Raw genomic sequence first — 18,827 nt, 5'->3', positions numbered from 1 at the left:
ATTCCATTGTATATATGTGCCACATCTTCTTTATCCATTCATCCGATGATGGACACGTAAGTTGTTTCCATTTCCTGGCTAGTGTAAATAGAGCTGCAATGAACATTTTGGTACATAACTCTTTTTGAATTATGGTTTTCTCAGGGTATATGCCCAGTAGTGGGATTGCTGGGTCATATGGTAGTTCTATTTGCAGATTTTTAAGGAAACTCCATACTTTCCTCCATAGTGGCTGTACCAATTCACATTCCCACCAACAGTGCAAGAGTGTTCCTTTTCTCCTCACTCTCTCCAGCATTTATTGTTTCTAGATTTTTTGATAATGACCATTCTGACTTGTGTGAGATGATATCTCATTGTAGTTTTGATTTGCATTTCTCTAATGATTAATGATGTTGAGCATTCTTTCATGTGTTTGTTGGCAGCCTGTATATCTTCTTTGGAGAAATGTCTATTTAGGTCTTCTGCCCATTTCTGGATTGGGTTGTTTGCTTTTTTGATATTTAGCTGCATGAGCTGCTTATAAATTGTGGAGATTAATCCTTTGTCAGTTGCTTCATTTGCAAATATTTTCTCCCATTCTGAGGGTTGTCTTTTGGTCTTGTTTATGGTTTCCTTTGCTGTGCAAAAGCTTTGAAGTTTCATTAGGTCCTATTTGTATGTTTTTATTTCCATTACTCTGGGAGGTGGGTCAAAAAGGATCTTGCTGTGATTGATGTCATAGAGTGTTCTGCCTATGTTTTCCTGTAAGTGTTTGAGAGTTTCTGGCCTTACATTAAGGTGTTTAATCAATTTTGAGCTTATTTTTGTGTATGGTGTTAGGGAGTGATCTAATCTCATACTTTTACATGTACCTGTCTAGTTTTGCCAGCACCACTTATTGAAGAGGCTGTCCTTTCTCCACTGTACATTCCTGCCTCCTTTATCAAAAATAAGGTGACCAAATGTGCGTGGGTTTACCTCTGGGCTTCCTATCCTGTTCCATTGATCTATCTTTCTGTTTTTGTGCCAGTTCCATACTGTCTTGATTACTGTAGCTTTGTAGTATAGTCTGAAGTCAGGGAGCCTGATTACTCCAGCTCCATTTTTTGCTTTCAAGATTGCTTTGGCTATTTGGGGTCTTTTGTGTTCCATACAAATTGTGAAATTTTTTGTTCTAGTTCTGTGAAAAATGCCAGTGGTAGTTTGATAGGGATTACATTGAATCTGTAGATTGCTTTGGATAGTAGAGTCATTTTCACAATGTTGATTCTTCCAATCCAAGAAAATGGTATATCTCTCCATCTATTTGTATCATCTTTAATTTCTTTAATCAGTGTCTTATCATTTTCTGCATACAGGTCTTTAGTCTCCTTAGGTAGGTTTATTCCTAGATATTTTATTCTTTTTGTTGCAATGGTAGATGGGAGTGTTTTCTTGATTTCACTTTCAGACATTTCATCATTAGTTTATAGGAATGCCCGATATTTCTGTGCATTACTTTTTTATCCTGCTACTTTTCCAAATTTATTGATGAGCTCTAGTAGTTTTCTGGTAGCATCTTTATGATTCTCTATGTATAGTATCATGTAATCTGCAAAGAGTGACAGCTTTACTTCTTTTCCAATTTGGATTCCTTTTATTTCCTTTTCTTCTCTGATTGCTGTGGCTAAAACTTCCAAAACCATTTTGAATAAGAGTGGTGAGAGCGGACAACCTAGTCCTGTTCCTGATCTTAGTGGAAATGCTTTCAGTTTTTCACCATTGAGGACAGTGTTGGCTGAGGGTTTGTCCTATATGGCCTTTATTATGTTGAGGAAAGTTCCCTCTATGCCTACTTTTGCAGGGTTTTTATCATAAATGGGTGCTGCATTTTGTCAAAAGCTTTCTCTGCATCTTTTGAGATGATCATATGGTTTTTCTCCTTCAATTTGTTAATATGGTGTATCACATTGATTGGTTTGCGTATATTTAAGAATGCTTCCATTCCTGGGATAAACCTCCCTTGATCATGGTGTATGATCCTTTTAGTGTGCTGTTGGATTCTGTTTGCTAGTATTTTGTTGAGGATTTTTTCAGCTAAGTTCATCAGTGATATTGACCTGTAGTTTTCTTTCTTTGTGACATCCTTGTCTGGTTTTGGTATCACAGTGATGGTGGCCTGGTAGAATGAGTTTGGGAGTGTTCCTCCCTCTGCTATATTTTGGAAGAGTTTGAGAAGGATAGGTGTTAGCTCTTCTCTAAATGTTTCATAGAATTCGCCTGTGAAGCCAACAGGTCCTGGGCATTTTTGTGTTGGAAGATTTTTAATCACAGTTTCAGTTTCAGTGCTTGTGATTGCTCTGTTCATATTTTCTATTTCTTGCTGATTCAGACTCAGTACATCATGCGTTTCTAAGAATTTTTCCATTTCTTCCAGGTTGTCCATTTTATTGGCATAGAGTTACTTGTAGTAATCTCTTATGATCCTGTGTATTTCTGCAGTGTCAGTTGTTACTTTTCCTTTTGCATTTCTGTTTTTATTTGAGTCTTCTCCCATTTTTTCTTGATGAGTCTGGCTCATGGTTTATCAATTTTGTTTATCTTCGCAAGCAACCAGCTTTTAGTTGTATGGATCTTTGCTATCATTTCCTTCATTTCTTTTTCATTTATTTCTGATCTGATCTTTATGATTTCTTTCCTTCTGATAACTTTGGGGTTTTTTGTTCTTCTTTCTCTAATTGCTTTAGGTGCAAAGTTGGTTGTTTATTTGAGATGTTTCCTGTTTCTTAATGTAGGATTGTATTGCTATAAACTTCCCTCTTAGAACTGCTTTTGCTGCAGTTTTAGGTCATCGTGTCTCCATTGTCATTTGTTTCTAGATATTTTTCGATTTCCTCTTTGATTTCTTCAGTGATCAGTTCTTTATTAAGTAGTGTATTGTTTAGCCTCCATGTGTTTGTAGTTTTTACAGATCTTTTCCTGTAATTTATATCTAGTCTCATAGTGTTGTGGTCAGAAAAGATACTTGATATGATTTCAATATTCTTAAATTTACCAAGGCTTGAATTGTGACCCAAGATATGATCTATCCTAGAGAATGTTCCATGAGAAATTGAGAAAAATGTGTATTTTGTTGTTTTTGGATGGAATGTCAAAAAAATATCAATTAAGTCCATCTTGTTTAGTGTATCATTTAAAGCTTCTGTTTCCTTATTTATTTTCATTTTGGATAATCTGTCCATTGGTGAAAGTGGGGTGTGAAAGTCCCCTACTATGAATGTGTTACTGTCGATTTCTCCTTTTATGGCTGTTAGTATTTCCCTTACGTATTGAAGTGCTCCTATGTTGGGTGCATAAATATTTACAATTGATATATGTTCTTCTTGGATCGATCCCTTGATCATTATGTAGTGTCCTTCTTTGTCTCTTCTAATATTCTTTATTGTAAAGTCTATTTTGTCTGATATGAGAATTGCTACTCCAGCTTTCTTTTGGTTTCCATTTGATGGAATATCTTTTTCCATCCCCTTACTTTCAATCTGTATGTGTCTCTACGTCTGAAGTATGTCACTTGTAGACAGCTTATATATGGATCTTTTTTTGGTATACATTCAGCCAGTCTGTGTCTTTTGGTGGGAGCATTTAATCAATTTACATTTAAAGTAATTATCCATATGTATGTTCCTATTTCCATTTTCTTAATTGTTTTGGGTTTACTAGTGTAGATCTTTTCCTTCTCTTGTGTTTCCTGCCTAGAGAATTTCCTTTAGCATTTGTTGTGAAGCTGGTTTGGTGGTGCTGAATTCTCTTAGTTTTGCTTGTTTGTAAAGTTTTTTATTTCTCCATCAAATCTGAATGAGATACTTGCTGTGTAGACTAATCTTGGTTGTAGATTTCTCTCCTTCATCCCTTTAAATATGTCCTGCCAGTCCCTTCTGGCTTGCAGAGTTTCTGCTGAAAGGTCAACAGTTAACCTTATGGGGATTCCCTTGTGTGTTATTTGTTGTTTTTCCCTTGCTGCTTTTAATATGTTTTCTTTGTATTTAATTTTTGACAGTTTGATTAATATGTGTCTTGGCCTGTTTCTCCTTGGATTTATCCTGTATGGGACGCTCTGTGCTTCCTGGATTGATTAACTATTTCCTTTCCCATATTAGGGAAGTTTTCAAGTATAATCTCTTCAAATATTTTCTCAGTTCCTTTCTTTCCCTCTTCTTCTTCTGGAACCCCTATAATTCGAATGTTGGTGCTTTTAATGTTGTCCCAGAGGTCTCTGAGACTGTCCTCAGTTCTTTTCATTCTTTTTTCTTTATTCTGCTCTGCAGTAGTTGTTTCCCCTATTTTATCTTCCAGGTCACTTATCCGTTCTTCGGCCTCAGTTTTTCTGCTATTGATCCCTTCTACAGTTTTTTTTAATTTCATTTATTGTGTTGTTCAGCATTGTTTGTCTCATCTTTAGTTCTTCTAGGTCCTTGTTAAATGTTTCTTGCATTTTCTCTATTCTATTTCCAAGATTTTGGATCATCGTTACTATCATTATTTTGAATTCTTTTTCAGGTAAACTACCTATTTCCTCTTCGTTTGTTAGGTCTGATGTGTTTTTATCTTGCTCCTTCACCTGCTGTGTGTTTTTCTGTCTTCTCATTTTACTTATCTTACTGTGTTTGGGGTTCCCTTTTTGCATGCTGCAGGTTCGTAGTTCCTGTTGTTTTTGGTGTCTGTCCCCAGTGGCTATGCTTGGTTCAGTGGGTTGTGTAGGCTTCCTGTTGGAGGGGACTAATGCTTGTGTTCTGGTGGATGAGGCTGGATCTTGTCTTTCTGGCAGGCAAGTCCACGTCTGGTGGTGTGTTTTGGGGTGTCTTTGGACTTATTATGATTTTAGGCACCCTCTCTGCTAATGGGTGGGGTTGTGTTCCTGTCTTGCTAGTTGTTTGGCATAGGGTGTCCAGCACTGTAGCTTGGTGATCGTTGAGTGAAGCTGGGTGTGGGTGTTGAGATGGAGATCTCTGGGAGATTTTCACCATTTGATATTACGTGTAGCTGGGAGGCCTCTTGTGGACCAGTGCCCTGAAGTTGTCTCTCCCACCTCAGAAGCACAGCACTGACTGCTGGCTGCAGCAGCAAGAGCCTTTCATCCACACGGCTCAGAATAAAAGGGGGAGAAAGTAGAAAGAAAGAAAGAAGGAAAGAGGGTAAAATAAAATAAAGTTATTAAAATAAAAAAAGATTATTAAGAGTAAAACTTTTTTAAAAAGTACAAAAAGAAAAAAAAGTACGGACGGATAGAAACCTACGACAAATGGTGAAAGCAAAGCTATACAGACAAAATCTCACACAGAAGCATACACATACACACTCACAAATAGAGGAGAAGGGGAAAAAATAATAAGTCTTGCTCTCAAAGTTCACCTACTCAGTTTGGGATGATTCGTTGTCTATTCAGGTATTCCATAGATGCAGGGTACATCAGGTTGATTGTGGAGATTTAATCCGCTGCTCCTGAGGCTGCTGGGAGAGATTTCGCTTTCTCTTCTTTGTTCCCACAGCTCCTGGGTTTCAGCTTTGTATTTGGCCCCACCTTTGCATGTAGGTCACCTGAGGGCGTCTGTTCTTCGCTCAGAGAGGACGGGGTTAAAGGAGGAGCTGATTCGGGGTCTCTGGCTCACTCAGGCCTGGAAGAGGGAGGGGTACAGATGCGGGGCGAGCCTGCAGCGGCAGAGGCCGGCGTGACGTTGAACCAGCCTAAGCCGCGCCGTGCATTTTCCCGGGTAATTTGTCCCTGGATCCTGGGACCCTGGCAGTGGCAGGCTGCACAGGCTCCCCGGAAGGGAGGTGTGGAGGGTGAGCTGTGCTAGCACACAGGCTTCTTGGTGGCGGCAGCAGCAGCCTTAGCATCTCATGCCCATCTCTGGGGTCCGCGCCTTTAGCCGTGGCTCGCGCCGGTCTCTGGAGTTCCTTTAACCAGTGCTCTTAATCCCCTCTCCTTGCGCACCAGGAAACAAAGAGGGAAGAAAAAGTCTCTTGCCTCTTCGTCAGGTCCAGACTTTTTCTGGACTCCCTCCCTGCTAGCCGTGGTGCACTAACCACTTCTGGCTGTGTTCACGCCTCCAGTCCTCTCCCTGCGCTTCCCAGCCCCGCCCGCCCCGGTGGGTGAGCAGACAAGCCTCTCGGGCTGGTGAGTGCTGGTCGGCACCGATCCTCTGTGCGGAAATCTCTCCGCTTTTCCCTCTGCACCCCTGTTGCTGCGCTCTCCTCCACGGCCCCGAAGCTCCTCCCCTCCGCCTCCCGCAGTCTCTGCCGGCGAAGGGGCTTCCTAGTGTGTGGAAACCTTTCCTCCTTCACGGCTGCCTCCCACTGGTGCAGGTCCTGTTCCTATTCTTTTGTCTCTGTTTATTCTTTTTTCTTTTGCTGTACCCAGGTACGTGGGGGAGTTTCTTGCCTTTTGGGAGGTCTGAGGTCTTCTGCCAGCGTTCAGTAGGTGTTCTGTAGGAGTTGTTCCATGTGTAGATGTATTTCTGATGTATCTTGTCAGGGCAGGGGTGGCAGTGTGACCTGGGGGGCTGCTCATCGCCGACCAGTGTGGGGCGCGGCCTGGGGGATGGTGGTTGACCCTCAGCAGCCAACTTAAATAATTCTTGATAGGGAACGATTTACTATTGCCAGTTTGTTAACTGTGTTCTCTTTGTGTTATAGGGGTTTTTTGTCCCTCTTTTTCTCTCTTGCTATTTTCTTTGCGTTTATTTCCTTTCCTTTCCTTTCCTTTTTGTATTGATAGGCTTTAATTTCTTTCTCTTTTTCTTTTGTGTAACTTCTATAGGTATTTATTGGGTAGTTATCATGGGGCTTACATAAAATATCATGTATTTATAACAGCTTTTTAAACTAATAACAAATTATCTTCACTTGCATACAAAAACTCTATGCGTCCAAACCACAGTCTTTGTTCTTAGTGGTCCCCAGGAGGCTAGAGTATGCTAAGTCCCATCAGAGCCCTGTGACAGATGAGATAGAAGCCAGTCCATTGAGTAGTAGCAAGAAAAGCTGGGGCACTAGATGTTTGGTCCAATTCCTTCTCTCCCCAGGAGAAGATAGGAGCTGGATTTTATCTTCCATTCCCTGTGCACTAAGCCACAGAGAGGAGTTGTTGCAGATGTCTGCACACTTGTTCAGACAACATGCTGTTTTAAACTGTTGCTTGGCTCTCCGTCATCCACAGGGACCTAGCTAATGCTGGACAGTATCAGCTCTCAGAGACTTGTGGACTAGAAGCCAGCCCTTTGGGTAGCAGCCAGAAAAGTTGGGGGACTAGAGGTACAGTCCAATTAACTCCTAACATGCTGGAGGCAAACTGCCTTCTACAGTGGCTGTATTATTTTGTATCCCACCATTAGTGAGTGAGAGTTCTTGTTGCTCCACATCATCCCCAGCAATTGGTGTTATCAATGTTTCAAATTTTGGCCATTCTAATATGTGTGCAGTGATATGTCGTCGTTGTTTTAATTTTCAGTTCCCTAATGACACATGATGCTGAGCATCTTTTCATATACCTACTTGTCACCTGTATATTTTCTTTGGTGAGGCATGTGTTCAGGTTTTTTGCTCATTTTTAAATCAAGTTGTTCATTTTCTTATTGATTTTCAACAATTATTTGTATATTTTTTATAATAGTCCTTTATCAGATGTGTCTTTTGCAAATATTTCCTGCCAGTGTGTGGCATGTCTTCTCATTCTCTTGTTCACTAATGATTTTTTTTACCAAGGTACAAAGTCAATTCTGTGGCAGAAGGAGAGCTTTGTTAACAAATGTTGCTGGGACAATGATGGGATATGCAGATGCGAAAAAAAAAGGAAAAAGAAAAAAGGAAGGAAGAAAGAATTTTAACTTTAATCCATTTCTTCCACCATATACAAAAATTAACTGAAATGGAGAATAGAAATAAATATAAATCCTAAAACTATAAACTTCCAGATGAAAAAGAGAGAAAAAATTTCTGTGACCTTAGGTTTGACAAAGATTTCTCAGATATGACACAAAAAGGAGTAGAGGTGACAGTGGTGGTGGTATGAAGTAAATATTTATGTATCTTAGCATAAAGTCAATAGATAATATCTAAAAATGTTTTTAAATAGTAGTATAAGCATATGATTTGAAATTAATTTTTGAATTTTACTTAAAGAAAAATGTTAAGTAATGATTATTAGAAGAAACAGCTAAAGTATTTAAAAAGTGGTTGCCTCTGAAGAACTGGACTGGTGATAGGAAGAACTATTACAAGAAAAGGTCAGTTTGGAGCATGACAGAGGTTTGGATGCTGTTCATCACTTTAAGGACAGCATTCCTTGTGGAAATGTCAGCAAGGCTATTTCAGTTAGTTTCCAGAGAGTAAAGTTTAGAATGCCCCAGAATCTTAATAATAGCTAAACGGTGGGTAAAAGTACTGTATCCAATAATTCCTGAACATACGGACTATTTAATATTTTATCTATGCTGGGAGTAAGGAAGTCACATGGTTTCTACAACATTCCCTCCGAAAGCATATCTACTATTAGTATAAATACTGGCAGATTTGTTCTTGGCTAAAGTGCAAGCTGGTGTAAGAGTGTATAATTTGGCAGGTTGGGCTGAAGCAGTTGTAGGCAGAGATGCTGCCTCAATAACATCAAACAAAGTTGGAATAGCATACACAGCACAAGATTTGCCATTATCACCTTTTAAATATGAACCATCAGTGAACCATGAGTGTTACTCAGAGGAATTTCCTATAGATCATCACGAGGAGTCAGGAGGTGATCCGTCAACATTAAGCAGTTGTGAGGATCTCCATTGGTGACAGAGGGGAGAAGAGTAGCAGGATTAAGGTTACTACAACATAAAAGAGTTATGTGAGGGGTAGTTAACAAAAGGACATCATAGGAGGTGAGGTGGCTGGCTGAGAAATGTTGAGTGTGATAATAATTCAGGAGACCTTCTACCACATGAAGTACAAAAATGGTTAAAGGGGATCCCAGTAATTTTCTCAGTGACCTTAACCAAAAATGGCAGTGGCTATAATGGCTCTAAGGCAAGAGGGGTATCCTTGTTCCACAGAGTCCAGTTGCTGGTTATAATACCCTAGGTGTGGATGGTTGTCCTCGTGTTTTTGGATGCATACCCCAAGGACATTGTCTTTCTTTTCATATACGAAAGGGAAAAAGAGAATCTGGGATGCTGAAGGGCAAGCAGGTTCATCAAACTCTCCTTTGAGGCCTTAAAAGCTATGTCATCTGATTCTTCCCATAAAGTTTTTGGGTTGGGCAAGTTATCCTTTAGTAAAACATACAGGAGTTTGGCCATAAAAGAGAAATTTGAAATTCAATTTCAGCAATAACCAACTAACCCAAGAAGACCTCCCAGCTGACATTTAATTTTGGGTTTTGGGAAACTTAGGACATCATGAAGTCTATCTGGATTTAGATGTAACCCTTGTTCTGATAGCTAATGCCCTAAATATCAAAACAGTTTGGGAAAACTGCAATTTTGGCGGGCAACCTTATGTCCCTTTAAGGCTGAAATCTTTAGCAAATGGATGCTGTCTTCTTCTGAGTCATCTTGAGAAAGAGAGCAAAGAAGCAAATCATCCAAATAGTGCAACAAAGTAGAACCTCTAGGGAATTTTATATCATCCAGATTAGCTTTCAGGATTTGTGAGAAATAAGAAGGACTCAGTAGAACCCTGAGGCATTACAGTTCAGGTGAATTGTTTTTCTTCAGAAATGAAGGCAAAAAGGTATTGGCTAGCTTCATCAACTGTAATACTAAAGAATGTATTGCATAAATCACTTACAATAAATAATATATTTCTGGTGGGAATAGATGTTAATAATATATGAGGGTTAGGAACAACAGGGTGTTGAGAGATAATGTTATATCGATATATTTTTAGGAGGTCCTAGACAAACTTCCACGCTTGGCACTTATGTTTTCTCATCAGTAAAGTAGGAGCATTACAGGGACTGATACAAGGGATAATGAGGCCTTGAGTTTTGTAATCTTCTAGTATGGACTTTCTACCTTGAAGAGCTTCTTTACTTTCATGGTATTGATTAATTCTGTGAAGAGGTTTTGACCAGTATATTTGAATTTTGATGGATATGTGCTGTGAATTTTGTGAACATCAGTTGGAGATTTTGCCTATAAATAAAGTGGTACCTGATTCAATAGGGACAAATGATCAGTGTTTCCAGAATCCGCTCTAGTACCGTCAGAGACAGAACAAATAAAAGGTGACAAAGGGTCTTTTAATTAACCTGATTGGTTACTTTGATGACTGCTGTTAAATTCTAGAATTATTTCTCCCTTTTGGGAGAAAGGAATTCTGTCATAATACTTCTTTAAGAAGTCTTGACCTAATAAATTGATGGGGAAAAGGAACTAAGGAGAAAAGAATGTGTGTCTCTCAAAGAGTCTAAACAAAAGGGAATAGGTTCAGAGACAGGAATCTCTTGAGGTTCATTAGGGATCCCCACTATTTGAACTATTTTAGTATTCTGAGGTAGGGGTTGCCTTATAGTAGTGGAGTTGAGCACCAAGAGTGTGGTTCTGGTGTCAATTAAGACTGGAAATGATTCATCCCCAATCTGGCAAAATGCTTCTCCAAGCTGATAGAGGGAGGATTGGGAAGAACCCTTGTAGTTCCTCATAGCTCCATCATTGAGATTTGGGAGGACGTTGGAAAGGCTGGTTAGAAGGTTGAAAGTGCCTAAGACACTTAAATTTGTAGCTATTTCTGTTCCATTTTCTTGGCTCTTTGCAGTAATAGCAGAAACCAGGAGAATTTTGGTTTCATTTAGGGGCCTTCAACTGCTGTAGTTGAAGATTTTTTTAAATCATTTTTTAAATCATTTTTTTCTTTTTTATTTTTATGGAGCTGATGATTGAGAATTTTATTGGTCTTCGTTTTTACATCTAGAGTGTGAGAGAGCTGGTTTGCTAGATTAACTAAATCTGGAGTGGACATAATTTCCCATTCCATCCTGGTCTTTTTACTGGAAGGGAAAGGCCTCAGTTCAGCTCATTAATAAAACATAGAGTTAAAAGCTACCTGAGTGGAATCAACATTTGAAGGAAGAGCAGAATTTGCTTAAAAATTATCTGAAGTAAATTGTAATAGTCATGAACTGGTTCATCAGATTTTTGTGTGCAAGTCTGATTTTTTTTCCAATCAACAAGACTTGGAAAAGCCCTAGGAATTGCTTAATAAAGTTACCCAGTGATTGCCTGAACCTAATCATATAGTAAGTTAGTGGGCTGGTCTCCTGGTTGTCTCCTGTAGACGTTTCAAGATTTCCCAGTTGGTGGTTTTCATCCAGTGTTTGTCCTGGCCCTCACTAACAAGAATATGCACTAGCTAATATAAATCGGAGAAACAAGGTTGATAAGTTTAAATGACTATATTAAATTGCTCAGCAAATCTGTGAGGATCTTTGGTTATTTGGGGAAAGTCTTTGATTATGGCTTGCAGTTCAGCTTTAGCTCAGGGAATATAAGAAATTAAGGGCTTAGCCCTTGGATCCTCAGAAAGCTTAACTTTAAAGGGACGGTTTCTGGTAAGTTCAGAGAAAAGGGAGTGGGGAGAGTTTCAGAGAAAAAGGAAAGTTCAATGAGAGAATTAGTATGAGGGGACTCATGATTTAAAGGAGATGTGGGGTGTATAGAAGGAGAGGAGGAAGATGGTGCCAGAGGTGGAGGCTGACCATTAGGAGCTGAGGAAGAAATGACAGTGTTGAACGTGGAACCTGAGACAAAGAAACCAAGGAAGAAGAGTCTGAGGTTTTGGGAGTCATTTTACCTTTCATTAATTTTTTGACTCAGTTAATCTTAAAATCTCATTTTGCAGAGAGGCAATTTAGGTTCTTGATAACATTTGGAAGCCTCAAAATACCCATCACAATAGACATAACATTTACTTATGGAAGTTTTTGAGCTATTGTAATCTAATTCAGTTTTAAGAAAATTAAGTTTGGGAATTTCAGGGGTTCCCCATAATGGCCACTGATATTCTAAATTGCCTTTGGTCAGGTCAGTCAATTTAATTAGAAATGTGCATGAGGAAGAACCACAGTATTTTTTTTTCTTTCTAAATTAATTATTTTTTTAACATCTTTATTGGAGTATAATTGCTTTACAATAGTGTGTTAGCTTCTGCTTTATAACAAAGTGAATCAGTTATTCATATACATATGTTCGCATATCTCTTCCCTCTAGCATCTCCCTCCCTCCCACCCTCCCTATCCCACTGCTCTAGGTGGTCACAAAGCACAAAGCTGATCTCCCTGTGCTATGCGGCTGCTTCCCACTAGCTATCTATTTTATGTTTGGTAGTGTATATATGTCCATGCCACTCTCTCATTTTGTCACAGCTCACCCTTCCACCTCACCATATCTTCAAGTCCATTCTCTAGTAGGTCTGTGTCTTTATTCCCATCTTGCCCCTAGGTTCTTCATTACCTTTTTGTTTTTCTTAGATTCCATATATGTGTTGGCATACAGTATCTGTTTTTCTCTTTCTGACTTACTTCACTCTGTATGACAGACGCTAGGTCCATCCACCTCACTACAAACAACTCAATTTCATTTCTTTTTATGGCTGAGTAATATTCCATTGTATATATGTGCCACATCTTCTTTATCCATTCATTTGTTGATGGACACTTAGGTTGCTTCCATGTCCTGGCTATTGTAAATAGAGCTGCAATGAACATTTTGGTACATGACTCTTTTTGAATTACGGTTTTGTCAGGGTATATGCCCAGTAGTGGGATTGCTGGGTCATATGGTAGTTCTATTTTTAGTTTTTCAAGGAAACTCCATACTGTTCTCCATAGTGGCTGTACCAATTCACATTCCCACCAACAGTGCAAGAGGGTTCCCTTTTCTCCACACCCTCTCCAGCCCTTATAATTTCTAGATTTTTTGATGATGGCCATTCTGACCAGTGTGAGATGATATCTCATTGTAGTTTTGATTTGCATTTCTCTAATGATTAATGATGTTGAGCATTCTTTCATGTGTTTGTTGCCAATCTGTATATCTTCTTTGGAGAAATGTCTATTTAGGTCTTCTGCCCATTTTTGGATTGGGTTGTTTGATTTTTGATATTGAGCTGCATGAGCTGCTTATAAATTGTGGAGATTAATCCTTTGTCAGTTTCTTCATTTGCAAATATTTTCTCGCATTCTGAGGGTTGCTTTTCGGTCTTGTTTATGGTTTCCCTTGCTGCGCAAAAGCTTTTAAGTTTCATTAGGTCCCATTTGTTTTCATTTCCATTTCTCTAGGAGGTGGGTCAAAAAGGATCTTGTTGTGAATTATGTCATAGAGTGTTCTGCTTATGTTTTCCACTAAGAGTTTAATGGTGTCTACCCTTACATTTAGGTCTTTAATCCATTTTGAGTTTATTTTTGTGTATGGTGCTAGGGAGTGTTCTAATTTTATACTTTTACATGTACCTGTCCAGTATTCCAGGAACCGCTTATTGAAGAGGCTGTCTTTTCTCCACTGTATATTCTTGCCTCCTTTATCAAAGTTAATGTGACCATATGTGCATGGGTTTATCTCTGGGCTTTTTATCCTGTTCCATTGATCAATATTTCTGTTTTTGTGCCAGTGCCATACTGTCTTGATTAGTGTAGCTTTGTAGTATACTCTGAAGTCAGGGAGCCTGATTACTCCAGCTCCATTTTTCGCTTTCAAGATTGCTTTGGCTATTCGGAGTCTTTTCTGTTTCCATACAAATTGTGAAATTTTTTGTTCCAGTTCTGTGAAAAATGCCAGTGGTAGTTTGATAGGGATTATATTGAAACTGTAGATTTCTTTGGGGGAATAGAGTCATTATCACAATGTTGATTCTTCCAGTCCAAGAAAATGGTATATCTCTCCACCTGTTTATATCATCTTTAATTTCTTTCATCAGTGTCTTATAATTTTCTGCATACAGGTCTTTAGCCTCCTTAGGTAGGTTTATTCCTAGATATTTTATTCTTTTCGTTACAGTGGTAAATGGGAGTGTTTTCTTGATTTCACTTTCAGATATTTCATCATTAGTGTATAGGAATGCCAGAGATTTCTGTGCATTAATTTTGTATCCTGCTACTTTACCAAATTCATTGATTAGCTCTAGTAGTTTTCTGGTAGCATCATTAGGATTCTCTATGTAGAGAATCACGTCATCTGTAAACAGTGACAGCTTTACTTCTACTTTTCCAATTTGGATTCCTGTTATTTCTTTTTCTTCTCTGATTGCAGTGGGTAAAACTTCCAAAACTCTGTTGAATATTAGTGGTGAGAGTGGGCAAACTTGTCTTGTTCCTGATCTTAGTGGAAATGCTTTCAGTTTTACACCACTGAGGATGATGTTGGTTGTGGGTTTATCATATATGGCCTTTATTATATTGCAGAAAGTTCCCTGTATGCCTACATTCTGCAGGGTTTTTATCATAAATGGGTGTTGAATTTTGTCAAAAGCTTTCTCTGCATCTATTGAGATGATCATATGGTTATTCTCCTTCAATTTGTTAATATGGTGCATCACTATGATTGATTTGCGTATATTGAAGAGTCCTTGCATTCCTGGAATAAAGACCACTTGATCATGGTGTATGATCCGTTTAATGTGCTGTTGGATTCTGTTTGCTAGTATTTTGTTGAGGATTTTTGCATCTATGTTCATCAGTGATATTGGCCTGAAGTTTTTTTTTTTTTGTGACATCTTTGTCTGGTTTGTTTTCAGGGTGATGGTGGACTCATAGAATGAGTTTGGGAGTGTTCCTTCCTCTGCTATGTTTTGGAAGAATTTGAAGAGTATAGGTTTTGGCTATTCTCTAAATGTTTGATAGAATTCACCTGTGAAGCCATTTGCTCCTGGGCTTTTGTTTGTTGGAAGATTTTTAATCACAGTTTCAATTTTAGTGCTTATGTTTGGTCTGTTCATATTACCTATTTCTTCCAGGTTCAGTCTCGGAAGGTGGTGCATTTGTAAGAATTTCCCCATTTCTTTGCATTTGTAAGAATTTCTCCATTTTATTGGCATAGAGTGCTTTGTAGTAATCTACAGTTTATTGTCCAGTTTATTGGCATAGAGTGCTTTGTAGTAATCTCTCATGATCCTTTGTATTTCAGCAGTGTCAGTTGTTACTTCTCTGTTTTCATTTCTAATTCTATTGATGTGAGTCTTCTCCCTTTTTTTCTTGATGAGTCTGGCTAATGGTTTACCAATTTTGTTTATCTTCTCAAAGAACCAGCTTTTAGTTTTATTGATCTTTGCTATCATTTCCTTCATTTCTTTTTCATTTATTTATGATCTAATCTTTATGATTTCTTTCCTTATGCCAACTTTGGGTTTTTTGGTTCTTTTTTCTCTAATTGCTTTAGGTGCAAGGTTATGCTGTTTATTTGAGATATTTCCTGTTTCTTAAGGTACGATTTTATTGCTATAAACTTCCCTCTTAGAACTGCTTTTGCTGCATCCAATAGCTATTGGATTGTTGTGTCCCCATTGTCATTTGTTTTTGATTTCCTCTTTGATTTCTTCAGTGATCACTTCGTTATAAATCAGAGTATTGTTAAGCCTCCATGTGTTTGTAGTTTTTACAGATCTTTCCTGTAATTGATATCGAGTCTTACAGCATTGTGGTCGGAAAAGATACTTGATATGATTTCAATTTTCTTAAACTTACCGAGGCTTGATTTGTGACCCAAATTATGATCTATCCTGGAGAATGTTCCATGAGCACTTGAAGAAAATATGTATTCTGTTGTTTTTCGATGGAATGTCCTATAAATATCAATTAAGTCTACCGTGGTTAATGTACCATTTAAAGCTTGTGTTTCCTTATTTATTTTCATTTTGGATGATCTATCCATTGGTGAAAGTGGAGTGTTAAAGTCCCCTACTATGATTATGTAACTGTTGATTTCCCCTTTTATGGCTGCTAGCATTTGCCTTATGTTTTGAGGTGCTCCTATGTTGGGTGCATAAATATTTACAAGTGTTATATCTTCTTCTTGGATTGATCCTTTGATCATTATGTAGTGTCCTTCTTGTCTCTTGTAATGATCTTTACTTTAAAGTCTATTTTGTCTGATATGAGAATTGGTACTCCAGCTTTCTTTTGGTTTCCTTTTGTATGGAATATCATTTTCCATCCCCTCACTTTCAGTCTGTATGTGTCCCTAGGTCTGAAGTGGGTCTCTTGTAGACAGCATATATATTGCTCTTGTTTTAGTATCCATTCAGCCAGTTATGTCTTTTGGTTGGAGCATTTAATCCATTTGCATTTAAGGTAATTATCGATATGTATGTTCCTATTACAGTTTTCTTAATTGTTTTGGTTTTGTTACTGTAGGTCTTTTCCTTCTCTTGTGTTTCTAGTCTAGAGAAGTTCCTTTAGCATTTGCTGTAAAGCTGGTTTGGTGGTGCTGAATTCTCTTAGCTTTTGCTTCTTCTGTAAAGGTTGTAATTTCTCTGTCGAATCTGAGTTAGATCCTTGCTGGGTAGAGAAATCTTGGTTGTATATTTTTCCCTTTCATCACTTTAAGTATGTCTTGCCACTCCCATCTGGCTTGCAGGCTTTCTGCTGAAGGGTCAGCTGTTAACCTTATGCAGATTCCCTTGTATGCTATTTGCTGTGTTTCCCTTGCTGCTTTTAATACTTTTTCTTTGTATTTAATTTTTGATAATTTGGTTAATATGTATCTTGGCATGTTTCTCCTTGGATTTATCCTGTATGTGACTCTCTGCACTTCCTGGACTTGATTGACTATTTCCTTTCCAATATTAGGCAAGTTTTCAGCTATAATCTCTTCAAATATTTTCTCAGTCCCTTTCTCTTACTCTTCTTCTTTTGGGACCCCTATAATTCGAATGTTGGTGCATTTAATGTTGTTCCAAACGTCTCTAATACTGTTCTCAATTATTTTCATTCTTTTTTCTTTATTTGGCTTTGCAGTACTTTTTTCTACTATTTTATCTTCCAGGTCACTTATCCATTCTTCTGCCTCAGTTATTCAGCTCTTGATTCCTTCCAGATAATTTTTAATTTCGTATTTTTGTGTTGTTCATCATTGTTTGTTTGCTCTTTAGTTCTGATAGGTCCTTGTTAAACATTTCTTGTATTTTCTCCATTCTATTTCCAAGATTTTGGATCATCTTTACTACATCTTTATCATTACTCTGATGTATTTTTCAGGTAGACTCCTTATTTCCTCTTCATTTTTTTGGTCTGGTGGGTTTTTACTTTGCTCCTTCATCTGCTGTGTGTTTCTCTGTCTTTACATTTTGCTTAACTTATTGTATTTAGGGTCTCATTTTCACAGGCTGCTGGTTTGTAGTTCCTGTTGTTTTTGGTGTCTGCCCCCAGTGCCTAAGGTTGGTTCAGTGGGTTGTGTAGGCTTCCTCGTGGAGGGGACTAGTGCCTGTGTTCTCGTGGATGAGCCTGGATCTTGTGTTTCTGGTGGTGATGACCACATCTGGTGGTGTGTTTTGGGGTGTCTGAGACCTTATTATGACTTTAGGCAGCCGCTATGCTAATAGGTGGGGTTGTGTTCCTGTCCTGTTGATTGTTTGGCTTAGGTTGGCCAGCACTGTATCTTGCTCTTCATTGAATGGAGGTGGGTGTTAGCATTGAGATGGAGTTCTCTTGGAAACTTTCTCCATTTGATATTATGTGGAGCCGGGAGGTCTCTAGTGGACCAATATCCTGAACTTGGCTCTACCACCTTAGAGACACAAGCCTGACACTCGGTCAGAGAACCAAGACCCTATCAACCACATGGCTCAGATGAAAAGGGAGAAAAAAAAGAAAGAAAGAAAGAAAAGAAAATAATTAAAATAAAAAATAATTATTAAAAATAAAAAAGTTATAAAAGAAAGAAAGAAAGAAGAGAGAAACCAAACCAAAAAACAAATCCATCAATGATAACATGTGCTAAAAACTATACCAAAATAAAAAAAAAAGAAAAATGGACAGACAGAACCCTAGGACAAATGGTAAAAGGAAAACTCTACAGACAAAATCACACAAGGAAGCATACACCTACATGCTAACAAAAAGAGAAATAGGAAAAAAATTATATATATTTATATATAAAAAGAAAGTATGAATGGAGCAACCAAATCAATAAAGTAATATGCCAGTGATAATAAACTCTAAATACTAAACTAAGATAAACATAAATCTGGAAACAAATTAGATGCAGAAAGCAAACCCTAAGCCTACAGTTGCTCCCAAATCTACCACCTCAATTTTGGGATGATTCGTTGTCTATACAGGTATTCCAGAGATGCAAGGTACATCAAGTTGATTGTGGAGATTTAATCTGCTACTCCTGCGGCTGCTGGCAGAAATTTCCCTTTCTCTTCTTTGTTCACATAGCTCCTGGGATTCAGCTTTGTATTTGTCCCTGCCTCTGCGTGTAGGCCACCTGAGGGCGTCTGTTCTTCACTCAGACAGGACTGGGTTAAGAGAGCAGCTGATTAGGGGCTCTGGCTCACTCAGGCTTGGGGGAGGGAGGGGTACAGAATGTCGGGCAAGCCTGCAGCAGCAGAGGCCGCTGTGACGTTGCAACAGCCTGTGGCATGCCGTGTGTTCTCCTGGGGAAGTTGTCCCTGGATCATGGGATCCTTGCAGTGGTGGGTTGCACAGGCTCCTGTGAGGGGATGTGTGGATAGTGACCTGTGCTTGCACACAGGCTTCTTGGTGGCTGCAGCAGCAGCCTTAGAGTTTCATGTCCGTCTCTGGTGTCCGCGCTGATAGCTGCGGCCCATGCCCCTATCTGGAGTTCGTTTAGGCGGTGCTTTGAATCCCTTCTCATTGTGCACCCCCCAAAAAT

The sequence above is a fragment of the Stenella coeruleoalba genome (genome assembly GCF_951394435.1).
Source record: "Stenella coeruleoalba genome assembly, chromosome: X".
NCBI lineage: Eukaryota > Metazoa > Chordata > Mammalia > Artiodactyla > Delphinidae > Stenella > Stenella coeruleoalba.
The sequence above is the reverse complement of the archived record's forward strand: the minus strand, read 5'-3'. Positions refer to the sequence as shown.